Source organism: Triturus cristatus, chromosome 3_1, assembly GCF_964204655.1.
Source record: "Triturus cristatus chromosome 3_1, aTriCri1.1, whole genome shotgun sequence".
Lineage (NCBI taxonomy): Eukaryota > Metazoa > Chordata > Amphibia > Caudata > Salamandridae > Triturus > Triturus cristatus.
Window position 1 is genome coordinate 137,934,376 of NC_140583.1, and position 16,288 is coordinate 137,950,663.

General features: G+C 40.7%; 1 long non-coding RNA gene across 1 annotated transcript in view; it reads right to left on the reverse strand.

The window, feature by feature from the left end:
• Positions 1-1,569: 1,569 nt before the first annotated feature.
• Positions 1,570-16,288, reverse strand: part of LOC146859835 (uncharacterized) — a 46,114-nt gene continuing 31,395 nt past the window's right edge. The window contains exons 3-4 of the long non-coding RNA XR_014978727.1: positions 6,627-6,707; positions 1,570-1,987 (exon numbers count right to left, since the gene is read on the reverse strand). This is a non-coding gene — a long non-coding RNA (uncharacterized LOC146859835). The remainder of the gene's footprint in view (positions 1,988-6,626; positions 6,708-16,288) is intronic.

Genomic DNA, 16,288 nt, shown 5'->3' on the forward strand with positions numbered 1-16,288 from the left:
CAAAAATGCTTGATATGGTAAATACAGTATGCTTTTCCTCCGTTAAATGTTGGCAGGTTTGACTTGCTGAAATGTAACAAAGGTATTTAAAGCACCTCATAATTATCAGATGCGTTAAATACCTACCAACTCTTAATTCCACCCCGTGATTAAACAAGGCTTTATGCATGGGTTGGAACATAACGACCAACTTATAAACATGGCCTAGGAGCCTGATTATGAGTTAAAGCGTTATTTTTTGCCCCTGATAAATAATGATATCCTGGGGTACGTTATTTATCTGGTGCGATAAATAACACTCGTATGTTTATGAAGAATAACATGCAGATTTTGGTGTTTAACTCACCAAAATCTGCATGATTCAGTAAATACCATATGTTTTTCCCTGTTAAATGTTGGCAGGTTTCCCCTGCTGAAATGTAACAAATGTTGAGTCATTTAACGCATCAGATAACAGTCAAATTCGTAATTCTGACCCATGCATTAACAGGAGTTTACACCTGGGTTGCAACATTACGCAATATTACGAGTAAATCATAATCAAGCCCTAAGTAAGAATTTAGTAGGAACCTAACAATCAAAATGAGCCTAACATAAAGCGCTATATTCTCTTCATTCAAAACCCGATAGATCCCAAATGTAATGAATGATTATCGGAATTTAATAGGGTGTATCGTGCTTTAAAGGAAATATAGGCGCAGTCTGCTGTACGCAGCTCATCCCACATAGATCCTAGCAGCTCTGCTATTCTACTCTAGAGTGGTAAGAGCTTTTGAAGAACAGCACATAGCAAAAGTTTTACATTTTTACTTTACATTAGCACATTGTTTTGGTTACCCACCCAGGCATTCACGACAGGAAATGAACTTTAAAGTTCCAACGACAGACCTCACTGGCGTGCCTGCAAGGGACCCTGGAAGCTGCACTTTTTGATAATAACTTAAGACTGACAATAGCAGAGGTTTGGAATTCTAAGGTAGGAAATATGTAGCTGCTGCAATGAAGGTCAGAGTTAAATATAACAATAACGCCCCGTTCAGGGCTAAAATCCGATCCTTATGTAATCACTTGTGGCGCTCTTGCAAAAATATGCTGTCTATGGTTCAAGCAACTCTCAGATATGCTTCCTTATGCATTTAGGAATATAGCTTCTAACAAATTGCTTTTTCTAATGTATAATGTCTGTGACTCAATTATACTGTAATTATGCAATCTTTCTCTTTTCTTATTCTTACTTGTTGTCGTTATTGCATTTGTCCTTCCTTCCACCCTATCGTAAAGCGCTCTGATATCCTTCGGGATCTTGTATGCGCTATATAAAACTTTATAAATAAATAAAATATATAATACTCACATACAGTCAGATACATTCAATGCAGTCTCTCTATTGAATAGAATGTATGTGCCACATGCCATTCAATCGCATCTCTGAAGAACGCCATCCACCATCTTCTGTGTGGAAAGGGTAACGCCGATATCCCATAGCCCACCACACACATACTGCCCTGGTTAAAATGCATATACCAATAGAGCGAAGACAATAAATAATAGACAAGGGACGCCAGTTAGTGTTGGAGAGAACTCTGCTGCAGGTTTATTATTGCATATGTAAGCAAGACAAAAATGGGTTAACTTACGGGCAATCCAAGGACAGCTTGCGTAGATGTAATCTATGCTGACCACCCACATTATTAGCCAACGAGAGCCTGAAATATACACCATCAGGCACTAACCTTTTGGGGTTTCCCCAACCTGTGGACCCCAAAGTCCAGGAAAGAGAACTCATATGCAGTGGCGGAGTGGTACAAGGCAAGCCCCCAGATTCTCACATTTTACAAATACGCATGGGACTAACAGGGCACCGTCGCTTTCATCCTTGGAGTCCTGCCGTAAAGACTATTGGGGAGTTGGCATGGAGCACCCCCTTTGTTCTCCCACCTTGGTAGCTTTCTGCACCAAAATCCTTTGGATCACCCCATAACTCCGCCTGTAACACAAAGCAATCAAAAAACAACTTTGCAGATAATACAGACAATTTGGCTCTTTAAATACATCCAAGGTTAAGAAAAGGTGGGTTTCACATAGACTACCTTCCGAAATAGGATGAGGGCCAGGAGGCCCCATGTATTTAAAACTTCTTTCTCCTCCCCCTAAAGTGTCCACCACACCCAGGAATTGGCAACCGCTACCCGGAGTGGAAGGGGAGGTACACATTGTCCGTCTTCCCCCAATGTAGTTTCCCCGGCAGCAGGACTATATGAATGAGCCATGCAGCGATAATGACAACTGCAGGTCTTGAGTGTTGTTGGTATCCATTAAGGAAAGATTATGTATTGTTAACCAGTGTGGAGACCGCCTGCCCTACTATGACTTTTAAAGTCATTGGCGTTCCCACAGCGGTCCCTATAAAATAGCCACCACAATGAGAACGTCAAGTGCTGGAACTTTGGTGCATGCACACAGGGGGGCACATGACGTGCCCCCCTGGTGCATCCACAAGCTGTGAGGCACAAGGGGGCCCTGCAGGGCCCCATTTCTTTCCTCACCGCCACTGTTTAATGGAGGAAGGCCTCCATGAAAACAGTGGCAGTGATGAAAGTCAGAATATGCTTAGCAGGACCGCCATGGTCCCGACAAGCATATAGGTGCCTCTGGACTGCCGCACCACCGCCAGGGAGCAACAGTTCTCTGGCGAAGTTGGCGGTCTCAGGGTGGCATGACCACTAGGGTCATAATAGGGCGGTCACAAGACCACCACCGCCGCACCACCACGAGGCTGGTGGTCCTCGGCCCGCCAGACTCGTATTATGCTCCATAGTAGATGGAATTGACCTATTGCTTATGTTCAGAGTTTCATATACTACAATCTACCATTTCTAAGTCAATGGATCGTTAGTATGTGCAACATTTTTGTAAGCAATATTGATGGGTGCAATGTTTTTTGGAAGTAATATTGTACGCTCATTATGTCCCAATTTTATGAATGATATCTCTGTATTTGTGTCTCAGAATTATGACAGCTATCTCTACCTAATCCATCCATGATTATTCTTGATAGTAATTTGCCTTCACCATAGAACATCTCAACATTTGTGCTTTGAGAAAAATGAAAATGTTCCTGTAAAAATATCTGTGTAGATTTTCCAAAGTAACAAATATGTCTATCATATGTGCATGTTGTAAGTCACAATCTCACATGACAAACTATCAACCTGAAACAATATCAAGTGCAGTATATCAACTAACGCTGTATCAATTAAGCAAGCATATATAGGTAAGTAGTAGATTTACTATTATTAACAGAATACAAACATATTTTGAAGCTATATACATACATATTATCAACGTACATAGATGTGAATATCCAAGTACATTTAGAGACAAGGAAGACCACATCCACAATAAAAAAACATTCATCAATAAATTTGGGCAAATAATGGTATTTGAAAGATAATATCTGAAAACATTGACAATGTGTAGACTCCAACCAGTGTTTCCATGCAGATCCCCCATGCAGTAAAGATGACAAGCCCTGTTGTACAGCAGGGTATGGCTGCAACTTTTAACAGCTCTCTTGTGAGAGGTGTTGACGTCTAGATCTTTTTAACAATGGAGATGTCCGGAACCGCAAATTATTTTAACAACTATCATGCAAAAGGTGTTGACAAGTAAAATAATTGTATCTTCATAGCATCTCTTCTGGAAGAGGTGTTGGCGTATACAGCTGGCAGGCCTTACTATAGAAATCAGTTAGACTCCGACAGAAAATAAGTAATGATAAAAAAAACAAAATGTTTTAGATTTTTTAGGCAAAAGTATAGTAGCATTTTCTACATTCTATTTATATATTGCTTTCTATGTTTTGCTGTTTTGCAAGATAATCATGTATTTCTTAAATTTTGGAGGGGAAGTTCGGCACCGCAGCCCTACCTTTCCTTGCAAACGCACCCAGGCTTTTTAAACAATTATTTGGAAAAGATGCATTTAGCTTGTTTTGTATAGCATATTGCTGTAAACTAAATATTTAGGTTTTGCTATGTATACATTTATAAGCATTGGCAAAGCCAATAGATCTTTCTTTTGCAGCAGTAAACATTTTTGGTTTCTCTATTCTACAGTAGTTGTGTGGATAGTAAGTGTAGATTGTTTGTGTTTGTGTTAATAAAATAGTTTTTGATGTTGTGCTAATTAAGTGAAGTATGTTGGATGTTTTGTCTGCCTAGGTAGACCTATTGGCTTTGTAAATGTTTTTTGTCGATGTTAGCAAGCTGAAGCATTGATGTCATGCACTACCTCAATCGCATCAGAAACCATTACTGCAGATATCATAAGCTCCCTTTGGCATGTGTTCAGTGAGCTATAGTACATACTTTTGTTAAGCCATTTTATCACAGCACGCAGAGGCTTGGTTATTTCAGTAGGAGAGGGCGTCTTATTTAGCCTCCATTCAGTACAGAAGTTGTATGTATGAGGTATTTATATACAAACCTAATTGAAAGGCAGCGGAGCTCCGTATAAAGTTATCATAACATATGATAGATGTGGTAGCTGGTTTGTGGAGCACTGATGATACTGTTTGATATAACAGTGTGAATCACTGTCTGTAAATCAGTCAACTTTTGCATCATGGGCAACCCGGCAACGGATTTGAGTCGCGTGTTGCAACGCATAAAGATGAAGTAGATGGCTTGCACAACTACTTTCCTTGCTCGTGAATGTTAACGTTTGAAACACGCTAGGTAGCCGCACGACTTTGCACTAATGGTTCCTTTTATCAAATATATAGCTGTAAAGTTTTGGTTTTGCATATAAGGTTGTGATAATTATTGTTAGTGCATTGTGCATCTGTGTGGTGATTGGCGGTCCCACATGTGTAGCTCTCCATTGGAACCAGTTGTAAAGAGGGGCCAGGAAGCTAAAGCGGGACTCAGAGGGGAGGAGACGGAAAGAGCGGCCAACGACATAGGGGGCAGGCAGCGATGAGAGAGGTGGTTGTTGGATGGAACAGGCGCCCTTTGAAAACAGCAAATGTGACAAGATAAGGACAAGATTTAAAGGGGTGTTTACGAAAATGGTGCTAGGAGCACAAATTCAACAAAGAAACAAAAGGGAACCTTGCCAAACGAAAAAAAAGGGGGCATACACAAACTGAAATAGAAAAAAGTAAAATGATACAAGTACTAGGCTACTGCTCCATGGGAGAGAGCAAGACACAAGAAGGAGGGACCAAAAACACAGATAACCCACATAAAAACAAGTTTTTGGGAAGGACACATGAAGAAACTAATCAAAAGCAATGGGCAGGCTGTAAGCCCACAGAGAGTATGTCGCATGTCTAGAAGAGACCGCGCATACGCTGCCTAGGTGAGACCTAAAAATCTGATCATAGACAAAAACGAAGTCACCCTTAAGCACACTTTCTGTCCTTGACCTCAAACACCAACTATTTACACAATGGAATATTTACAATCCTTTCACCCTTTGGCATACAATGGAGCTTCGGTTGAATCTTATGGTTCTACCCTCTCTACTGCCCCTCTCTGCCTGATGGTCTTTTCACATTGGGCATACTGCACCTTTCTGTGTATAATAGTAATACCAATGGTGTAATCATAATGTATGACTGTATGCCAGGCATAACATAAGGAGGTAGAAAACAGCTCTGTGTGTGGGGTATAAGGCATCCATAAGTTCTTGTACAACATGAAGCTGGAGCACATCAACCACGCCTGAAGACACTACTAGAGCCTTCAAGAAAAGGAAATAATGCGAGGTCCAAGAATCCTACAGCTGGATATCGTATTGCCTTTATTCAATTTGAATCTTCTTCTGAGGAGTTTAAACTCGAGGCCCTGGACCAACTCAGCCTCATAATCTACAAAGTGTTTTAGGTTTTGAGTATTGACTCCTCTTTACGTATTGCCAATGCTTCTTTCATTCAATGTTTCCTGAGAAAGACAATTGTCCGATAATAATTTCGAATGAAGTCTTTATTATTTTCATAAAGGTTCTTGTGATGATACATTAACCAAACAGCCGACACGTGTTTCGCTCTGTGGTCAGTACAACCTGGGCTTTCTCAAGGCAGCAAAAAATATGTAGAAATGTAAGATTATAAGTAAAAAACAAAATGGAATCCCCATAATAAAATAATAAGATATTGTGCCATTAGTAAAGGTGCAAGAGAAAAGGAAAATAGGCACCATAAAAAAGATCAAATGTCAAAAAATCATGAAGAGATCACCAGAAAAGAAGTGACAAATAGATGATGAAAAAGTGCTTGTGAAAAAAGTGAGGTAGTCCAGGTCAAAAAGCTGGTAGAAAAGCCCGAAGAAGATATATTATATAACAGGTAATAATATATGTAGTCTGTATATAGGCCAACCTTTATATAGAGATTTGAAGGTGCTGGCTAGAGAACATGCAAATTGGTGAGTAAATGTAAAATTGTGTAAAAGTTTTTTCAAGTGAATATCTATTTGTACACTATGAATTTATTAAAATATAAGTTCCAAAGTCAGAAAAAATAGTCAGTAATAATTAGCACAGTGTGCATGCACTGAAATGTTGTTCAGGATAAGGTTTAGGCAAGACAACCCTTATCAAATATATCATACATATAATACCTTTCTTAATCTCAATTGAAAATCTTGGGTATGACATCATAAAGCTCTTCATGGCATTAAAAAGCAAGTATATATCATCTTCTGTAAGGGAGAGGGATGAGAAAGATTATTGCAATCAAGAAAAGTCATATAAGGAAGATCAAAAAATAACTTGATAGTTTTGCAGCAAGCAAGTTGATGTAAACAGTTTGAATACAATTACATTATCTACTCCAAAGGGGAACAAAATTGCAAGGTCTCAGACAAATATCAGTTTATCCTTCAATGTGGCATGGACATGTTTAATGTAATGCAACCAAAACCTCATAAGGGACATTTCTTTGCAACCACCTAATAGCGAACCAGGTAGCTAAAAAAGCTACCTGTAAAGACACACTGTATGGGTATTTTGCAAGGTATGAGAGATGTAATCCTTTTATGCTTGCTGCAGGCAATACTTGTGGTAGTGTGAAATGAACAGCCGACGTGGCCATAAAACAGCCCACATGTCCATAAAACAGGCTCACCCCCTGCTAAAAACCGACCCGCACACTGATCTGTCAGAAAAGCCCATCGGCCACTGCTTGTTTGCCTTATAGGCCATTCCAACCTTGGAGGGAAGAGGTGGCTTGCCAGAGAAGTCTCCTCCACTGTCACTCCTGGCAGCAGAAGGGCTCCAGAGTATAGCCACACACTTTGTATGGAGAGTGGGGTAATTCAATTGCACCTAGTCTCCTGATCTCACAGTCTGTCTGTGAAACAGAGGTGACAGCAGGCAGCTATTGCGAATAGCTGTAGTTATTGTGATACTCACCACTGCCTGCAGCTGTCTGCCCCCTCGCTCATTGGTAGAAATTTCATGCATTCATCCAAAGGGAGGAGGCTGTGGAACCTGGGAGGGAGAGAGTTTGAAGCAGAAATTTCTACCTGCATGTGTCTCTTTTATATTTCTCAGAAACTACTGAACGGATTTACACCATTTAAAGCACAGAGTGCACTCTGGACCAAGAGCTACATCTCTGCCAAATTTGGTGTAATTCCGTTCAGCAGCTCAGGCTGTAGCCGCGACAAAATTTCCTACGGAAATTAACATGGAGAAAACCCGTTTTGGGACCCCTCTTTTTTCTCGGCTCCCGCTTGACAAATCACCCTAAAACTTTCAAGATAGGAGCTGACCGGAAATTGGTTTTGAAAATTGCGCAAAGATTTGTCAAACGGTGCCAAAGATATTGGATGAATCAAAAAAACGCTTTTCCTATGGAAACTAGGTCCTAACTATAACTACCTACTGGCGACCGCCAGGAGGTAATATATATATATATATATATATATATATATATATATATATCTATATATACTCACTGAAAAAACCATAGGTTTCACACACGTTATAGTTAGGAATTAGCATTTAAAAAACCTTGCAAATTCACTGAAAAAACCATAGGTTTCACACATGTTATAGTTAGCTGGACATTTCACTCGTACAAAACCAATGAAATTCCCCCGTTATAGTTAGTTCAGCTAACTATAACTCGCGCGCCCGCAATGCACTGCTGATGACATATTACATCACTCATGACATGGTCAGTGACATCACTCATGACATCACTGATGACATCTCAAATGACATCACTGATGACATCATCCAGTGAATGTGTGTTTTTCTGAAAATTAAATATGTTTTATATATGTTTATCTAAAGGTCGATGAAAGAATAAATGGCTATATAAGTGTCTAAATGGATGATTTGTTTTTGAAAAATTGATTGTATAACTGACTGATTAAGTGTATCTTAGTGAATACATGGCTTAGTGAGTAATGTTTAATATGTAAATATCTGTATCAGTCTCTCACTTTGTGTATAAGTGGCTGCATGGGTTGGTGAGTAGCTACATAGCTACATGAGTGTCTATATAGGTTATTAGTTGTATTTTGAGTATCAGTACGAGTGTCTGAGTGTCTGTATGGTTCGGTGGGGGGTATTACGTAGTGCATAGGTGCATGAATGAGTGACTCACTGTTTGTATGTGTTGAAGACAGCATGTGTGCAGGACTGTATGGGTGGATGAGTGTGTGCATGGGTGTGTTAGTGAGTGAATGACTGTATCAATAGTGTCTTTATGAGTAACTACATATGTTTTAAACTAGTATATGTGACTATTGGTGTATATAAGTGAATATATGTGAGAGTAAGAGATTGAAAGTGTTCCTGTATGAATAAGTATGTGTTTCTATAAGTGATTGTTTAAAAGACTAAGTATGTGTAAGTTTCCGTAGAAGTAAGTGTGGTGGTGTTTGTATAACTGTATATGCAAGTAAATGTATGTTTTACTCTTTATTAGCATGAGTGACTATGTGTGTGAGTAACTCTATGGATGAGTGGCATTGTGTAACAGGATGTATAGGTGTATGAGTACATATGATGAGTGAGTACATGTATGAGTGACTGTATAGGACTGTTGGTGAATGTGTGGATGTGTATGCGGATCTTAGAATTACTGAAGAGGTTGTTGTAACTGGTATTGGTCCATTGTTTTGAAAATTGTAGTCTCTATTTTTGAATGTGTGTATCAAAGGTTATATTAGGGTGAGAGGAGGTCTGCCACTCTATCACAAGGATGATGTTATCAGTGATGTCATGAGTGATGTCACTGACCATGTCATGAGTGATGTAATATGTGACGTCATCAGCAGTGCATTGCGGGCGCGCGAGTTATAGTTAGCTGAACTAACTATAACGGGGGAATTTAATTGGTTTTGTACGAGTGAAATGTCCAGCTAACTATAACATGTGTGAAACCTATGGTTTTTTTAGTGAATTTGCAAGGTTTTTTAAATGCTAATTCCTAACTATAACGTGTGTGAAACCTATGGTTTTTTCAGTGAATTTACAAGGTTTTTTAAATGCTAAGTTATGTATTTTTTATTTATATTTTTTAAATATTTGTTTTTTAAAAAATTTCCTATGTATTAATTTATATATTATCTTTATCCTTTAATTTTGTTTTGCTCATTTTTTTAAAAATTTGCAATTAGGATAAAGGTGAACAGCATAGTTAATATTTTCTATTAGGTTATATCCTTTTTTTTTTATATATTAATTCTTAGGGTGCGCGCTCAGAGCGCGCACCTAGTACGTTTACGTAAGTTTATTAAGAATTCTGTTTTACGTCAGTTACGTACGCATACATACGTTTTCTTTCGCGCTCGGAGCGCGCACCCAGTACGCATGCGTACGTACGCGTACGTACGCATGCGTCCGTACGCATGCGTGCGTGCGTCGTACGTGCTCCACGCGGTACACTTCCGTATACGCGTAGAGTACGCGCGCTGTCGTTCGCGTATACGCGTGTGCTATGTATGCGCGTTACGTACGCGCATACCACGTATGCGCATGCGCTCGTACGCGTTTGCACATGCGTAATTGCCAGGTGCGCGCTCCGAGCTTGCTCCGTGCGCGCACCTCGGGTTATGTTCATAATAAAACAACACTTCTAATTGGTTTTCATTACTTTCAGTTTCTGATTGTTTCAACACCACACCCAATCCCCTCATTGCAAGTCATGTGATCCACAATAATGACTTTTGATTGGTTTGAAGTACTTTCAGTTCCAGATTCTTCCAACACCACTCCCACGTTCTTCATTATTAGTTCTGATTCCCTTGGAGAAGGAGCTAATCTGTTGTTGAGAGACAATGGCTGAGCAGCAACCATCTTCAGAGAGTGAACAGGACACTCTTGAGAGACAGAGGAACAGGAAGCAGAAAGACAGCTTTATATGGCAGTTTTTTACTTTCCCTGAGGGAAAAAAAAAGTGAATGCACCGAAAGTTACTTGTGTATTGTGTCAAAAAGTCTGTTCACGTGGGAATGCTAACAAGAAGTATTCTTTTAGCATACACACAATGACGAGGCATGTTGAGGCAATGCATCCAGTGTCTTTTCGTCGAGCTTCTGGAGCAAACCCTCCACCTGCTCAGCCGACGACATCTGCAGCAGCTCAGCCGAGCACATCTTCGGCAGCTCAGGCAAGCACTTCTACTGTGATGGTGCCTTCACCTTTTTCTACACCTCTTATTGGTCCACCTTGTTTGGCGAGGTTGTCTACACGGTGCACTGATTGCGGTAGTCTTATTTCTGTGGGGGAGACCAGTCTTGATCTCCTTCAACGAAAATTTGATGCGCATCAGTGCTCTAGGCCATAGATGTTTTTTCTTTTTGTCGTTTTTCTCTTCCTGTTTCCCTACATTAACACAAGGGCTCTTTTCAGAGCCACCTAAAAACTAAGCCCAAAAATATTTTTGGGGGATTTTTTTAAAAAAATCCTTTTGGGGTGCGCGCACGCTGCGCGCACCCAAGGAAGTTTTTTTTTTTTTTAATTTTAATGAACAAAGAGAGGTGAAGAAAAGGAATCATGAAAAGGAAGGATTAAGAAATACAAATATTTTTTACTTAGCTTATTTTTAAAATAACTTATTTTGATAAAAAACATTTTTAATAATTTGCAAGGAAACAGAATTTCATTTTTTAATTTTTCTTACAAGTTCTGAAAAATACATTTTATAAAGCAGTAAATGTTTTTACATATTTTACAAAGCAATTTTTTGCGCTTTTTTTGCTGTTTTCAGATTTTTTTAATTTTCACTTAAAATAGTGAAAACAATTGTATTCATCATTTAACAGCGGGCAAAAAAAAAACAATCTGAAAGATTGTTTAAAAAAGCCCAAAAACTATCCACACTAAAATATACTTTGATAGAAATATTACATATATATTACAAATACCTTTCTAGATGAATAATAATTTTGTAGATATTCCATCTTTAAACATTGTTGCAAAAGCACATATGCCAAAATAATATCTGTCAAAAAAGTCCACATTTGTTTTTATTACTTTTCCTTTAGGCCAAATAGTAATTTCAAAATCCTTTTTAAGTGAAATCTTCAATTATAATCCTTTAAAATTTCTAAAAATGCTTTCTTCAGATGCAGTTTTTAGTTTTTAAAATTTAGGTTTCAGAATAATTAAGTAAGAATTGGGTAAATCAGAAGGCAAACGTTGCTTGAAAATTAATTGGGAATCACCTTATATCTAAACACTTAAATGCGATTTTTTATTCTTTTTTTAAAAAAGTTTTTTTTCGGATGCGCGCTGGGTGCGCGCACTCGGCTATATTTTTTTTAAAAATATAAATCTTTTTTTTTGCCCTACAATGTCCTACTGTGACCCCCTTACAATGCCTAGTGGGTCAATATCTCCCCACTCTGCCCCCTTCACACGTTCTCCCCCTTTGTTTCTCACCCCCTCTTTATGCGAGAGACAAAATGGCGGCCGCCGCTTCCTGATTTCCACTGATTCGAATGTTTACTTACTTCTAACAACCAATCAGAAGTGCGCTCGCGCACTGCCGAGTGCGCGCACCCAGCGCGTACGCTGCGCGCTTACAGATATATATATTGTTTTAAATGCTTTTTTCTCTGGAAATACTGAACAGATTTACACCAAACCTGCAAAAGGCACTTCATGGACCCTTTAGCTACCTCTCTGCCAAATTTCACATAATTATGTTAAGCCGTTCAGGCTGTAGCTGCGACTAAAGTCCCTATGGAAAAATCCATGGGGAAAACGTTTTTTGGGACCCCCCCTTTTTCTCAGCCCCCGCCTTACGAATCACCCCGAGACTTCCAGGGTAGGAGCTGAGCGGAGCGCCCCATTAGTTTTGAAAATTTCGCGAGGAATCGTCAACCGGCGCCAAAGTTATTCAAAATAGAATTTTGAGATTTCCTATGGAAACTCGGTCCTAACTATAACTATCTACTGGCGACCGCCAGTAGATAATATATATATATATATATATGTGATCAAGGCCACCTTGTGGCCGAAACGCGTACTGGCGTGCTGTGTTGGTGCTGGCTTCCATTAAATTTCCTTGAAGCACGAGCTGGTGTCCGTGTGCTTTCTTCTTCGTAAAGTGGGAGAGTGCGTTTGGTGTTTACATACATATATATATATATATATATATATATATATATATATATATATATATATATATATATATATATATGAACCAACAAAATGCCCCAAGCATTTGAGAGGGCACACACAGCGCTCGCGCCCTCCGGCTCTCTTTTGCAGCTCGCTTTCACGTTTCATCATTAAGCATTTAGATATGCCGACGCGTTTCGAGGCTCTGGGCCCCTTCTTCCTGGGCTGCTGAAACAAACCACATCGCAAGCTCACCTTTTGATTTATGGCGTTTTTTATTTCTATTCAGGTCCTAAGTAGGAGGTGCTGCATTTAGCTGTATCCTGGGACATGTAGTCTCTTGGGTGAGCGTCATTATTTTCTTAAGTAAGTTCGATGCACGTTTCAAAATTAAAGCATTTATAGTCCTTAGTGGAATGATGAAGCATTCAAGACGGGCACATTTTGCAATTCGAACGCTGTACTGTTAATGGTTACGAACAGTTCGAAAACCCCAGCCTCACTGTTTTTGTGACGGTGCTCCTGTCCACGGCTGGGCTGCCGTGAAGTAAATGAACCAACAAAATGCCCCAAGCATTTGAGAGGGCACACACAGCGCTCGCGCCCTCCGGCTCTCTTTTGCAGCTCGCTTTCACGTTTCATCATTAAGCATTTAGATATGCCGACGCGTTTCGAGGCTCTGGGCCCCTTCTTCCTGGGCTGCTGAAACAAACCACATCGCAAGCTCACCTTTTGATTTATGGCGTTTTTTATTTCTATTCAGGTCCTAAGTAGGAGGTGCTGCATTTAGCTGTATCCTGGGACATGTAGTCTCTTGGGTGAGCGTCATTATTTTCTTAAGTAAGTTCGATGCACGTTTCAAAATTAAAGCATTTATAGTCCTTAGTGGAATGATGAAGCATTCAAGACGGGCACATTTTGCAATTCGAACGCTGTACTGTTAATGGTTACGAACAGTTCGAAAACCCCAGCCTCACTGTTTTTGTGACGGTGCTCCTCTCCACGGCTGGGCTGCCGTGAAGTAAATGAACCAACAAAATGCCCCAAGCATTTGAGAGGGCACACACAGCGCTCGCGCCCTCCGGCTCTCTTTTGCAGCTCGCTTTCACGTTTCATCATTAAGCATTTAGATATGCCGACGCGTTTCGAGGCTCTGGGCCCCTTCTTCCTGGGCTGCTGAAACAAACCACATCGCAAGCTCACCTTTTGATTTATGGCGTTTTTTATTTCTATTCAGGTCCTAAGTAGGAGGTGCTGCATTTAGCTGTATCCTGTGACATGTAGTCTCTTGGGTGAGCGTCATTATTTTCTTAAGTAAGTTTGATGCACGTTTCAAAATTAAAGCATTTATAGTCCTTAGTGGAATGATGAAGCATTCAAGACGGGCACATTTTGCAATTCGAACGCTGTACTGTTAATGGTTACGAACAGTTCGAAAACCCCAGCCTCACTGTTTTTGTGACGGTGCTCCTCTCCACGGCTGGGCTGCCGTGAAGTAAATGAACCAACAAAATGCCCCAAGCATTTGAGAGGGCACACACAGCGCTCGCGCCCTCCGGCTCTCTTTTGCAGCTCGCTTTCACGTTTCATCATTAAGCATTTAGATATGCCGACGCGTTTCGAGGCTCTTGGCCCCTTCTTCCTGGGCTGCTGAAACAAACCACATCGCAAGCTTACCTTTTGATTCATGGCGTTTTTTATTTCTATTCAGGTCCTAAGTAGGAGATGCTGCATTTAGCTGTATCCTGGGACATGTAGTCTCTTGGGTGAGCGTCATTATTTTCTTAAGTAAGTTCGATGCACGTTTTAAAATTAAAGCATTTATAGTCCTTAGTGGAATGATGAAGCATTCAAGACGGGCACATTTTGCAATTCGAACGCTGTACTGTTAATGGTTATGAACAGTTCGAAAACCCCAGCCTCACTGTTTTTGTGACGGTGCTCCTCTCCACGGCTGGGCTGCCGTGAAGTAAATGAACCAACAAAATGCCCCAAGCATTTGAGAGGGCACACACAGCGCTCGCGCCCTCCGGCTCTCTTTTGCAGCCCGCTTTCACGTTTCATCATTAAGCATTTAGATATGCCGACGCGTTTCGAGGCTCTGGGCCCCTTCTTCCTGGGCTGCTGAAAGAAACCACATCGAAAGCTCACCTTTTGATTTATGGCGTTTTTTATTTCTATTCAGGTCCTAAGTAGGAGGTGCTGCATTTAGCTGTATCCTGGGACATGTAGTCTCTTGGGTGAGCGTCATTATTTTCTTAAGTAAGTTTGATGCACGTTTCAAAATTAAAGCATTTATAGTCCTTAGTGGAATGATGAAGCATTCAAGACGGGCACATTTTGCAATTCGAACGCTGTACTGTTAATGGTTACGAACAGTTCGAAAACCCCAGCCTCACAGTTTTTGTGACGGTGCTCCTCTCCACGGCTGGGCTGCCGTGAAGTAAATGAACCAACAAAATGCCCCAAGCATTTGAGAGGGCACACACAGCGCTCGCGCCCTCCGGCTCTCTTTTGCAGCTCGCTTTCACGTTTCATCATTAAGCATTTAGATATGCCGACGCGTTTCGAGGCTCTGGGCCCCTTCTTCCTGGGCTGCTGAAACAAACCACATCGCAAGCTCACCTTTTGATTTATGGCGTTTTTTATTTCTATTCAGGTCCTAAGTAGGAGGTGCTGCATTTAGCTGTATCCTGGGACATGTAGTCTCTTGGGTGAGCGTCATTATTTTCTTAAGTAAGTTCGATGCACGTTTCAAAATTAAAGCATTTATAGTCCTTAGTGGAATGATGAAGCATTCAAGACGGGCACATTTTGCAATTCGAACGCTGTACTGTTAATGGTTACGAACAGTTCGAAAACCCCAGCCTCACTGTTTTTGTGACAGTGCTTCTCTCCACGACTGGGCTGCCGTGAAGTAAATGAACCAACAAAATGCCCCAAGCATTTGAGAGGGCACACACAGCGCTCGCGCCCTCCGGCTCTCTTTTGCAGCTCGCTTTCACGTTTTATCATTAAGCATTTAGATATGCCGACGCGTTTCGAGGCTCTGGGCCCCTTCTTCCTGGGCTGCTGAAACAAACCACATCGCAAGCTCACCTTTTGATTTATGGCGTTTTTTATTTCTATTCAGGTCCTAAGTAGGAGGTGCTGCATTTAGCTGTATCCTGGGACATGTAGTCTCTTGGGTGAGCGTCATTATTTTCTTAAGTAAGTTCGATGCACGTTTCGAAATTAAAGCATTTATAGTCCTTAGTGGAATGATGAAGCATTCAAGACGGGCACATTCTGCAATTCGAACGCTGTACTGTTAATGGTTACGAACAGTTCGAAAACCCCAGCCTCACTGTTTTTGTGACGGTGCTCCTCTCCACGGCTGGGCTGCCGTGAAGTAAATGAACCAACAAAATGCCCCAAGCATTTGAGAGGGCACACACAGCGCTCGCGCCCTCCGGCTCTCTTTTGCAGCTCGCTTTCACGTTTCATCATTAAGCATTTAGATATGCCGACGCGTTTCGAGGCTCTGGGCCCCTTCTTCCTGGGCTGCTGAAACAAACCACATCGCAAGCTCACCTTTTGATTTATGGCGTTTTTTATTTCTATTCAGGTCCTAAGTAGGAGGTGCTGCATTTAGCTGTATCCTGGGACATGTAGTCTCTTGGGTGAGCGTCATTATTTTCTTAAGTAAGTTCGATGC